Source organism: Bubalus bubalis, chromosome 24, assembly GCF_019923935.1.
Source record: "Bubalus bubalis isolate 160015118507 breed Murrah chromosome 24, NDDB_SH_1, whole genome shotgun sequence".
NCBI lineage: Eukaryota > Metazoa > Chordata > Mammalia > Artiodactyla > Bovidae > Bubalus > Bubalus bubalis.
Window position 1 is genome coordinate 20,802,044 of NC_059180.1, and position 8,701 is coordinate 20,810,744.

General features: G+C 43.1%; 1 non-coding gene across 1 annotated transcript; it reads left to right on the forward strand.

Moving 5' to 3' along the window:
* Positions 1–861: 861 nt before the first annotated feature.
* Positions 862–934, forward strand: TRNAE-CUC. Its single transcript has one exon. It is a non-coding gene; the product is annotated as a tRNA-Glu (tRNA).
* Positions 935–8,701: the final 7,767 nt, after the last annotated feature.

Below are 8,701 nucleotides of genomic sequence, written 5' to 3' on the forward strand. Positions count from 1 at the left end.
TACACTCTCTTGCTGTTAAGAACCTTTCCACCATCATGTGAATAAGTGTGGGCTGATTGATGAGAGGCATGTGACTGTCACCCAAGCTGACATCAGGCCAGCTGCCAGACATGTGAGTGAGGCTTTCCTAGACCGTCCAGCTCCAGCCAAGCCAGCCCAAGTCAGAATAAACCCCCAACAAACCCATCGTAATGTGAGAAATGTTTGTTATCTTAAGACATTACCTTTGAGGGAGAAGGGATTGTCACACAGCAAAAGCTGACCAATACACATTTCTTCACCAGGGTGATGCTTGAGATGTAAATACACATGCATAAAAAGTACTTCAACCAGTGCCTGACACATAAGCATTTAATCAGTTTGGATCACATAATTGGATCTATGAAACCAGGATACTGGGAGCGTCTGGAAGATGATCTTCATTGAAACAGAGAGAGGCAAGAAAAGAAAGTCTGCTTCATTTACACAATGCATGGGGCCAAACCTGTTTCTCTCACACAGGGCGGCTCTTCCAGACCCTGCAAAATCACCACCAGTCATTGCTGATCTGCACAGATGTGAGTGTTTCATTCCAGTGTCATCTTGATGATCTGTATCAGCTGCAGGATTAGTCAATGGGAAGGGGGCAGGCCCTTCTACTCCAGTGCCACCAACAAAAACCTATCAGAGACCCAACAAGTAACACACTCACACACCGAGGTGGCCTGACAAGAGCCCCTTCCCCACTAGTCAACAGGTGTGACAGAACGAGGCTACAGTGGATTCACTATATGGACATTTACACTTAAACCCAAATTACAATTCCTCTCAGCCTATCACCTGCACCCCATCCCTATATCCAAAGAGAAACATCTAGAAAATTCCCTGGCAGTCCAGTGGTTAGGACTCTGTACTCTCACTGCAGAGGGTCCAGGTTCAATACCTGGTCAGGGAACTAAGATCCCACAAGTCATACAGCATGGCAGGAAAAATAAAAAGCAACTTCATCTGCACTCACACACTAGTTTTCCGCTGCAGTCTGAAAACACAAAAGTTGCCAAGTTCTTTCTCTCTGCTTCAGACTGAGATGCAAGAAGCCACATCAAGGAACCACTAGCTGACAGTGTCCCGTGTGAGAACGCGCTGGCGTTGGAGTGCCACCTCCCAAAGCTCACAATGCAGAGAGGTCTCGGGGCCCCACAGAGAGTGGATTCTGCACATGAGCGGCCCTTCCCACCGCTCCATCACTGCAACCGCTTGCTTCCCCAACAGTCACAAAGGCTCTCAGAGAAAACAGTCCTACAGACAGCATCTTTGTAAAAGCCAAGCATTGGAAACAACCCTGCTGTCCTTCAGCAGTAGAATGAGCTTCTTTTTGAAAAATGTGGTTAATTTACACAGTGGATGGGATGCCAAAGAACAGTGAGAATGCACTCCACACAATAGCATGCATGCAGTTCGCAAACATGAAGTTAAGTGAAAGAAAATACTCACAAAAAAGGTATTTTCAATAAATCTACATAAAGCTCAAAAACAAGCAAAATGAAATGACATGACTCAGAGATTCATTCTAAGGTGATAAAATTGCAAAGAAAAGCAAAGGGGTGATTACCAAAAACTCAGGAACATGGTTTCCTTTTGGAAGGCGGGAAGGAAAAGGTTTATAAAGTAAAGAAGTATGTGGGGGCTGGCTCTTAGAGGGCTGATTGTTCGAGTTCTTGATCTCGGTGGTGGTTATTCATACAAGTGTTTGCATGCATGGATGCTCAGTTGCTAGTTATGTCTGACTCTTTGCGACCCTATGAACTGTAGCCTTCCAGGCTCCTCTGTCCATGGGGTTTTCCCGGCAAGAATACTGGAATGGGTAGACATTTCCTTCTCCAGAGGATCTTCCCAAGCCAGAGCTCCAAACCCGCATCTCCTGCATTGCAGGCAGATTCTTTGCCATTGAGCCAACAGGGAAGCCCCATATGAGTGTTTGCTTTATAGCAGTTCTTCTTGCTGTCCACTTACGTTTTATGAATTTTTCTTTTTTTCTTTTTTGCTGCATTGGGTCTTTGTTGCAGCATGTTGACTCAGTAGTTGTGGTACCTTCATTGCTCTGCAGCATGAGGGACCTTAGTTTGTGAACCAGGGATCAAAGTCGTGTACCCTGAATTGGAAAGCAGATTCTTCACCACTGGACCATCAGGGAAAGCATGAATTTTTCTTTATGTGTGTTATATATGCCACCCACCTCCTAAGAAAAGATTTTTGAAAAACAATTCTATAGCACATGTTCTTCACACTTCTAATGACGGGGGCACAAACGCATTCTGTGGAGTCCAGCAGATACAGATGCCATGACATCCTCTCCTCTCTCCTGTTGTTCCTGCCTCGCCTCATGGCCTCAGACCCAAATCTTCATACTTCCTTCCTAAGCTGGTCATATAACAGCTCCCATGACCACTGTGGATGCAAAGGGATATTGGTAATAGTGGTGCTGGGAGTGAAAGCTGTTTACTTCTACGATGAGGTCTGAGTTCCTCTTCAGCCAACCAAAATACCAGGAGTAGTAGCAGCAGGGTAGTCAAAGGCCCTTATAGAGCCTTTCCAGGACAGACTCCCTTCCCCACACCTTTGCTTTAAGCTCCTCTCTGAAATTCCTAGAAAACAATGTCGATGCACACTTCCTGAGCTTTTTACAGAAGCTAAAACCCCCTCCAAATGGAAGACATTAACTACCTGATGACCATGAGCACAGCCCTGAGACCTACTGGCACCTAAAGACTGATAATGTTAACCCCTGTGACACTTCCCTGTTACCTCACCATCAACCAATCTGAGAATTGTCCACGAGCCGATCACATGCCCTGGGACACCTCTCCTTCACCTGGCCTTTAGAACTGCCTTGCTGAACCCCACTGGGAACTCGGCTCAGGCTTTCTGAGCACTAGCTGTGTCGGACTCCTTGTATGGTGCCCTGCAATAAGCCCTGCACTTTCCTTCACCACAGCCCGGTGTCCGTAGGTTGGCTTTACTGCCAGTAGATGAGCAGATTCATGTTTCACTCAATAACAGCAGCAGTAGCAGTAACAGTAGCAATCTTCCACATGGATATGGACCTTGGTTGGAACAAAGCTAGAACTCACTTGTACATCCCAAGTTGGACATTCAGCCACACTTGGTCTCCACTCAACTTTATTTTTTTTAATATTTATTTTTATTTATTTCTTTGGTTGTGTTGGGTCTTAGGTGCAGCACACAGGATCTTCCATCCTTGTCGAGGCACGTGGAATCTTTGGTTGTGGCAAGTGAACTCTCAGTTGCACTATGTCAGGTCTAGTTCCCCAATCAGGGGTCAAACCTCTGCATTGGGAGCATGGAGTCTTAGCCACTGGACCACCAAAAAATCCCTCCCCTCACTCAGCTTTAGCTCAGCACATGTTTCAACAGTGGGTATGTGGTTGCTCGTCCGAAAAAGAGAGTTCATGTTCTGTGGCCAGTCAACTGAGAGAGAGGAGAATAGAGCCCAGAAGAAAACTGACCTTTAGAGGAGGGCAGATGAGAGAAGACCTCAGAGGAAGTGAGGAGGAGCAGCCAGTGTATTGTGGCCAGGAAGCCCAGGAGGAGCCAACTTTTAAAACATGTTGTTGTGGTCAAATGCTGCACGTCATAGAAGATAACGTGGAATCAGCTCAGTCTCCAGGGCTGTGATTCCCTTTGCTCTCAGGTGGCCTCAGCCTGCAGTGGCTTTGAGCAGGATTTCAATTCCCTGGCCAGGAAGTGAAGTCCAGAGACTGAGGTCAGGCCATGGCAGTGAGAGCATTGAATCCTAGTCACTAGACCATGAGAGCCGGTGGCCAGTGACAAGGCCCTGGCCTGCAGTTGTGTAGAAATGCATTTCCACAAACAGATGGAAAGTAGTGAAACAAGTAAATTGTTTATTAGGAGGAAAAAGAGTACATGTGAATAGACTCACAGGGCTGGCTCAGAGAGAGAGCCGTGCCCTTGTGGTACTTTGAATCACTTATTTGGGTCATTTCTCCAGTGTTTCCTCTTGGCCAGTCATCTTTCTTTGCTTGGCTCTGAGTCCGTATTTGCTTTAATCACAGTCCTCCCTGTGTGTGAACGTCTCTTAAGCCAACATGGATTCTAGTAAAGAGGCCTATGGGTAGGTTGACATCACCTACTATAGGGTGGTGCCCCTTTTTGACCCTCAAAGATCCTTTCTGTGCACGTGTAGCCAGAAAGGTCTCCTTGATCTCAAGAATGAGAAATATGTAGTCTCTGTATCTCTTAACTGAATGAGAGGGCTCAGTTCCTCTCTGCCCCTGCCATTACTGTTATCATAAAGTGTCCACCAGAGACAAAGTCCTGGAGGAGGTAATGGCAACCCACTCCAGTATCTTTGCCTGGAGAGTCCTATGGACAGAGGAGCCTGGTAGGTCACAAAGAGTTGGACACAACTGAAGTAACTTAGCACCAGAGACAAAAGTCCAGCTATTTACTATCTTTCTGTTGTTATTTCTATCTGGAAGTGTAAACAGGAGGCTGGCTGTAAATGTCTAACCTGGAGCTTATCTATCTCTGGCCTCAAATCCCCCCAGAAAGACCTGAGCCCCAAGAAATCTTTATTGGATGAAAGTTGAAGGTCTATCTTCTGTAGCTTCTTCAGGCTAGCATGGGGCTCATAGACCCTACCTAGCCAGGGTCACAGAGTTCTTGTCCTGTCTCATCAAGTGGCCCAGGCTGACTTCTATTGTTATTCCAGCAGAATCTGTCCTGAGGAATGGCTGGAATCTCTGCAGTACCATCATCTCATCTGGGAAAACACTGTGTCCTTAAAAAGAACAAACTAGACACGTAGATTGAGTAGACAGGATCCAAAGACCAGTAAAAGAATTATTATAACCAGGGGTCCAAGCAGGAGTAAGAACTACATTACATTTGGTAGCAATTCTGATCTTGGTTCAGATAGAGTCAGGTCTTGGGTTATTCTGTCCAGAGGAATGGAACCATTTGGAGTGATATACAGTAGATGTCTACTTCTATTATCCCACTGTGATTGGTGTCAGGGTAGCAGATCCAGTTAGAAGTAGTTGGGTGAGTGACCACCTGAATGTTAATAACAAAATAGATCTCATTTCTTTTCAGGAGAATAAGCATGACAGCCAGTCTGGACTTGACACTTTGAGGAGACTTGTAGCTGGTTGCCTAGTTTTATCTAAGTCAATTTTAACCTCTAATGTGGTATTAACACATAAGTAACAGGAGCTATTGGTCACTACACATGTCTTTTCTCTTTTTGTAATATATGATCTAAAGCAATTTTATCATGTAAAAAGTGTCATAGTTACAAGAGGACACTTGAAAATGCAAGGTTACAGCTACTGGCTACCAGCTAGTGTTGTCTCAAGAATGGCTAGGGACATCAAGTCTGACAGAGCTCATAAAACAAGTTCTCAAGAAGCACAAGAACTTGTCTGAAACACACCCATAGTGTCACCTAGTATTATCTTGGATGTCTGAATCATAGCGCTTTTCATTGGAATTTTCTCCTTAATAGCTAAAGCAGGTGTCATCATTCATGATGTTAGTGTTTCTCTAGGTATGAAAAGATGCAAGAATTTTGGCTCATACAATCTTCTCCTGAAAGCATCTAACTATCTGAAGGCCTGTTCTTCTAGTTTTTCTCAGAGCACAGAGCACTTCGTTGCTGATCTCCACCCTGAGCCCCTTCCAAGATGCTGCAGGTCTGCAGTTACAGTGACTCATGCTCTAATCCTTGTGGAGGCAGATGGTAAGTGTAGGTGACAAGGCCGCTCATTGCCGGAAATTTGACCATGTATTTGGAAGCATTTCATGATCATTTCATTCCATGCTAAGGATGCTCATTTCCAGGTCTGGTGAAGATTTTGCTGATAGGCTATTCAATGTGCTCTTACAGGACTAGGCCTTACTAAAAGCAGCCAAAATTCCCTGGGATGGGTGTCCCTGGAGGTCTAGTGATTAAGAATTCACTTGCCAATGCAGGGGATACAGGTTTTATCCACGGTCTGGGAAGATCCCACGTGCCATGGAGCAACTAAGCCTGTATGCCAGAACTACTGATCCAGTGATCTAGAGCCTGGGTGCCGCAGCTACTGAGCCCATGCACCGCAACTACTGAAGCCCGCATGTCTACAGCCCATGCTCCACAACAGGAGAAGCCGTGGCAATGAGAAGCCTGAGCACTGTAAAGAAGAGTAGCCCCCACTCACCACAACTCGAGAAAGCCTGTGAGCAGCAATGAAAACTGAGCACAGCCAAAAATGAGTAAATAAATAGATAATTTTTTTAAGAAAGTCTCTGGACCACCTTTCTTAGTAGTCTCTACGGCCCAAGAAAATATTCACTCTGTTGCTTCTTCTCATATCTAGACTTTCACTATTACAGTCATTGATCTCATATGGAGCTACGTGTCATCACTTTATCAGAGGCTCAGTCACACATTTGGTAACGTAAGAAACAATAAGTTTACAAAACAGGAAATATAGATAATAATATAGTTAGCAGTATTAGTAAGAATTCAAGTCAAGAACTTCTGTTAGGTGCAGCCAAATATATCCCAGGTCATCTGACTTAGTTCGTTCTGTACCAATTCTTATTTTTCAGGGAAATTATATATTGGCATATATATATGCTGATGATGATGCTGGGAAATATATATAAAAATATATTTTTATATAAATAAATATATAGGCATATATATATGCTGATGTTGGGAAATATTGAAAGCAGGAGGAGAAGGGGATGACAGAGGATGAGAGGGTTGGATGGCATCACTGACTTGATGGACATGACTTTGAGCAAGCTTTTGGAGTTGGTGATGGACCGGGAAGCCTGGCGTGCTGCAGTCCATGGGGTCGCAGAGTCAGACACAACTTAGTGACTGAACTTAACTGATATATTGGTATTGTCCATGAGGTATCTGACTTAATTTCTTAATGTTACTAAGCTGGTTATCCCTAGTACAGTTTAACTGTTCACAGCATATAAGAGCCTTTAAACTTAAATTACTATAGCCTGGTGTTAACCACATTAATCCATCCCATGCTTGTGGGAGGATTTATTCTTTGGCTGCAATTTTGCTTGTTGCTCTGATCAAGCTTGAGTGATAGAGGAAAATTCATATTTATGGCCAGGGTCAGAGCGGGTATTATTAATTGGCCAGGCAAGGGGATACCATCTAGTAATATCAATAGTGTTCTGAATAGGACTATAATTTTTTTCTTCTAGAATAAATTTCCTGAGCACAGCAATGGGGCCAAACAATTAGAACCTTGGAGTGGAGAAATCCACCAAGGTAACCCAAAAGTACTAACTAAGCACAGGTAATTAGCCACAAACCCAACAATTAGATTGCTTTTTAAAACTAGCATAGGATCATGCCTATGATGTAGAAAATCTGATTCATTTGCAAAGGTCCAAGAAGTCACTAAACATTATAAATGATCATATGAGTCAGGCCCAGAATCTGGGGCAAGCTGCCTGCTTCTGATGTCGTCGTCTTCTCATCCTGGTGTGCGTGCAGTTACTCTTGTGCCTGAGAATTATTTTAAGATGATTTTGAGGTCAGTCACCCTCTCTAAAGGCCAGTCCAGTGCAGGGTTCCCGTGTGACTGGAAATTAATCCAAGTCAATCCCTTCAGTTTCACTGCGTGTGAGCTAGTTAAGAGTACCTGATAAGGGTCCTTCCATCTAGGTTGGAGACAGTCTTTTAAATTATATCTTTTCCGATGTGTGTAATCCCCTGGTTGCAGATCATCGGGCATCTGATCTTCATCCAAAGAGATTACTGAGACAAGCTCCAGAAACAAACCTAGAGTGTCCTTTTAATAATTCAATTAAACTGTACATTAATATAACATAACAGCAAGGAACTACCTGGGAAATGAGTCTTAGTAAATACAGACCTCCATTAACAAAACTGGAATTTAATATTCACTGAAACATAATTATTTTCTCTAAAATTACCCTCATTTCTACCAAATATAGTCAAATCAAGATTGATTCACATGAAAGACCTGTACTCTGAAAACTATAAGTCCCTGATGAAAGAAAGGAAGAAGACACAAACAGATGGAAAGATATATACCATGTTTGTGGATTGGAAGAATCAATATTATCAGAATGACTATACTATCTAAGGCAATCTACAGATTCAATACAATCTCTAGCAAATTACCAAGGGCATTTTCCACAGAACTAGAACAAAAAAAATCTTAAAATTTGTATGAAGACAAAAAAGACCCTGAATAGCCAAAGTCATCTTAAGAAAGAAAAACGGAGCTGGAGGAATCAGGCTCCCTGACTTCAGGCTATACTACAAAGCTACAGTCATCAAAAGAGTATGGTACTGGCACAAAAATAGAAATATAGATCAACGGACCAGGATAAAAAACCCAGAAATAAACCTATGTCAATCAAATAGTCAATTGATCTATGACAAAGGAGGCAAAACTACACAATGTTGGAAAGACAGTCTTTTCAACAAATGGTGCTGGGAAAGCCAGACAGCTATGTAATTTTAAAAAATTGAAATTAGATGATTCTTTTACATCATACACAAAAATAAGCCCAAAATGGGTTAAAGACCTAAATGTGAGACCAGATACTATAAACTCAGAGAGAAAAACATGGGCAGAACACTCTCTGATATAAATCTCAACAATATCTTTTTTTTTAACCTCAGAATAAT